The following is a 4,404-nucleotide window of genomic DNA, read 5'->3' as shown; positions in this document are numbered from 1 at the left end:
TTACATTGCTTCCTAAAAGTTGTCTTAGTCATTGTAGTATCTATGTTTAAACTTTAAGTTTTACTTAAGTGTTAACATCACTTTGATGCATATAAATCATACTTCATGCAAGTGTACTGTATACTTAAAATATAAAAATATTATGTACTGTAATGCAAGATTCATCAATACTACATTGTGTCACATCATGACCTCAGTATATTGCATGTTTAATGCATTAAAGTTTTTGCATTCATTTTCGGCAGACTGATCAAATGTTTACAGAATAGTTCACCTAAAAATAAAAAGTTGCTGAAAATGTACTCACCCTTGGGCCATTTAAGATGTAGATGAGTTTGTTTGGTCACCAGGACAGATTTGGAGAAATTTGCCATTCCATCTTTTGCTCACCAATGGTTCCTCTGCAGTGAATGGGTGTCGTCAGAATGAGAGTCCAAACAGCTGATAAAACATCACAATAATCTACAAGTAATCCACACCACTTATCAATTAATGCCTTGTGAAGTGAAAAACATGTTCAAATCCATCAAGACATTAAACCGTCACTTCATCAAAATTAGAGTCTGTAAAATGAATCTATAATCCATAATAACGCTTTCTTCCGTTAAGAAGACCATCTCCTTTTGTCAGAATCCACCCACATATTTGTTTAGAAGAGTTTTGGACTGTTTTCACTTCTAAACTGTGCTTGATCTGTGCATATTTCTCTCCTGATTCAGACAAGCTAGCTTTTTCACTGTAGAAAGCAATATTTTATATAGAAAGTTAAAACATCTTGATGGATTAGTTTCTCACAAACACAGAGTTTTTCGCTTCACAAGATGTTAATAGATGGACTGGAGTGGTGTGGATTATTTGTGGATTATAAGTGATGTTTTTATCAGCTGTTTGGACTCTCATTTGGTGACGGCACCCATTCACTGCTATGTAATGTAATGCTAAATTTCCCTAAGTTTGTTCCGATGAAGAAACAAACTCGTCTACATCTCTGATGGCCATGATGAGTACATTTTCAGCATATTTTCAGTTTTGGGGTAAACTATTAGTTTAAAATGTGTGATTGTTATCACTTGTTTATTTGCTACAGTGAAAATAGAAGGTTGGCTGCATTGCATTGTGGGATTAAGGTAGGTTAAAATTAATTGCATTTGCATTTTTAAGACATAAAATGCAACTTAATACGTTTTCATTTGATACACAGCAAAGTCAAATGTGACTTTTTCTGTGGGCTAGTATAAACCTAAAGTAAATAAAGAATATGAGATACAGAATAACTGTCCTAGTTTGTTCAGGTCAGCTATTCTGTTTTGACCAAAATGTCAAATTAGAACAACAACCAACGGTTTGCTATTACTTTGAATATCTCAGTCAATTTTACACAACCATTTAGCCAGTGAAGCGTTAACATGGCCTTTTCTAACTATTACCTCCATGCTGCATGTTTTTTTCATTGCTAGGAACAGTAATGATGATACTTCATAATGGCAGAGGAGGTAAGCGCAGAATTGTGACCCTCAAACATTTGTTTCCAGTCTGATTCACAACATAATTTGTTCCAATGCCTGATTCATCATGAGTACCACTTCAAAGTCTGGGCCTGGAAACTGGCATATTGATTTAAAAACGGCCACACACACTGTATTACATGCGCTCCTGAGAGAATGTGCATGTTTCTCGTCAGTAGAACAGCACGATGGCTTCTCTCTGGGATTATTTGAAGTCTAATTTTCACCATAAGGGAGACTAAGACCCGAAATATCCTCTACACAAGTATATTATAAAAGTGCAAATGCTACTTGCACAACCTCAGTCATGCTTTGACGAGTTCTGAAATGTGCCAATTCATAATAATTCTCAATGTTGGTGCAATGCAGACATTATCATAGTAAACATTTTTTTTTAAAGAAATCAATGCTTTTGTTTAACACAGACACATTCAACTGAACAAAAATGACAGTAAAGACATTTATAATGTTAAAACAAATTCTATTTCAAATAAATGCTGTTATTTTGAAATGTCTATTTATCAAAGAATCATAATTTCCACAAAAATATTAAGCACCACAACTGTTTGCAACATTGATAATAATGATGAAACATTTTTTTAAGCAGCAAATCAGCATATTAAGATCATTTACTAGCATTACCTTTCTCCAAACATAAATCTGTCAAGTAAGATTAAAAATGAGAGAACTGAACCTGATTAAACCTCTAAAGAGAAATACTTCACTCTGACCACCCACCCTCTTCCCGTGGAGTCATGGGTCATTCAGTCTGACAAATGCACCATTTAGTTATTAGTCATTTGAAGAATTTGTGAGAGCGTTGTGAAAAAAAACAAAACCTTTATACTGTCATATCTGCATATATCACTATATGGTTTATTTTGTCAAGAATGTGAAATCATCATGTGGTAATACCTATTTGCATATAATCCATTTAAATACACAAGCATCCATATGCAAATAATGATTTGATTATTTTCTCTTTTTAATTAAATAATAACCATTCAAAACCATTTAAGTTGTTTTTGAAAGACGTCTCTTATACATACCAAGGCTGCATGTATTTGCTGAAAAATACAGTAAAAACAGTACAATTTTGAAATAATATTACAATTTCAAAATGTTTTCTATTAAAAAATAATTTAAAATGTAATTTATTACTGTGATGCAAAGCTGAATTTTCAGCATTCTTCAGTGTCACATGATCTTTCAGAACTAGTTTGCAACCATCAAACACTTGAATATAAACCAAAGATGTGCATTTAAATAGTTTAACTGTAAAAACAATTAAATAAAACAATGTAAGCTCTGCTGTGTACACACACACACACACACACACACACACACACACACACACACACACACACACATTGTTTTATTGTCTAAACCAAGTCTTATTGTTTTATGCAATTTCATTTATAAGGATGTTTAGATATTTTTAATGGAAAACATGACAAAAATACTGATTAAGATTTTTTTTTCTCTCTGTGTTGCTATAGATCTGTAAATAAACTGTTTGTGACCCTTCAGATATGAGAATCTCACAGTAATTGAGTGAATTGTTATCTAATGCTGTGTTTTGTCCTCTGCTTTCATATGGTGAAAATGAGCGTGATGAGTGGTGGTGTGGGACTGTGGATGTAGCGGCTCATCTGTGAGAAGTTATTCCTGGTTCTTCAGTGATGCTGAACACAGTTTGTACTGATGGATGAGCGAGTCCACACAGCACTGCTAAACTGCACACATCTTTGTTTGGCAGTCATGTTGATGCTCCCCCTTCTGGTGTCTGTGAGTGCTACGGATTTCACATTCACTGCACATCAAAAACCGGCTAGACAAACCTTCACAGGGCCTGTTAGCATGTCATTTCTGGAGCCTCTGGAACCCGATTTGTTTTGTCTCAGCAAGATCGTGTTCAGATCAGAGGCAGGGATATATATGCGTATGCTTGTCGGGGTAACGGATTTTATCAAATTGACAAAACAAAAGATGTTTCTTCCATATCAGCCAGAGGTTTCTTTGGATTTGATTTAGGTTGTATGGGAGCCAGTTGCTCTGTTTGTGATCAGATAGCAGAGCTCTGGAGGAATGACCCACAAGTTGAGAACAGGGCTTGCATTCAGAGAGAGCTCTTCCTCGATCCTGCACTGAGAGAGAGAGAGAGAGAGAGGGAGGGAGTCAGTCTCGCTTTACTGCTGTTACTGCCGCTGCCTCAGGCCTGGCCGCCATCCAAGCAGCAATCAATGCAGCCTGGAGTCAATGGAACTTCAAATCTGATTCCTGTTCGTCTGTGCCTCCTCAAGACTAGAGACGGGAATCGTACGGAATTATGATGCCAATTCTGACTTCTTAATGATTGGATTTTTTATTTTTATTTTTTATTTTTTAGAACTTTTCAGAGATGGTAACTGATAAATAAAACAATACTATTTTTGTTTAAATATAATAATGATTTTATTTCAGTTCAAGTAGCAAGTCTCACAAGCCTAAAATTCACTTCAAATTGAGTTTGACATGAAAAAAGTAATGATTTGCAGTTTAAATCTTAAAAAAAAAATCTTATTTAAATTTGTTTCCTTAACTGCCAATTTGATTTAAGAACCAAGATTCACATGGTCTTGGAAAACCTGAATATATGAGGATATTTTAAAAGTATGATTTCTTGAATCAATAAAGTCATGGAAATGCTTCAAAATCTTTAAAAGTAATCAACATTTCTGTAATAAATAGAATTTTAGAATGTCCAGTGCTAAAAGAAAAATAACAATAGTAATAAAACATAATTTGTGAACTTATTTTGCTATTTGAAATAAAAAAAATAAAAAAATAAAAATAAATAATTGAAAAAGAAAATGCTTTATTTATTTATTTATTTATTTTAATTACCTTAACTCTGTCA

The sequence above is a fragment of the Cyprinus carpio genome, chromosome A7, assembly GCF_018340385.1.
Source record: "Cyprinus carpio isolate SPL01 chromosome A7, ASM1834038v1, whole genome shotgun sequence".
NCBI classification, from domain to species: Eukaryota; Metazoa; Chordata; class Actinopteri; order Cypriniformes; family Cyprinidae; genus Cyprinus; species Cyprinus carpio.
The sequence above is the reverse complement of the archived record's forward strand: the minus strand, read 5'-3'. Positions refer to the sequence as shown.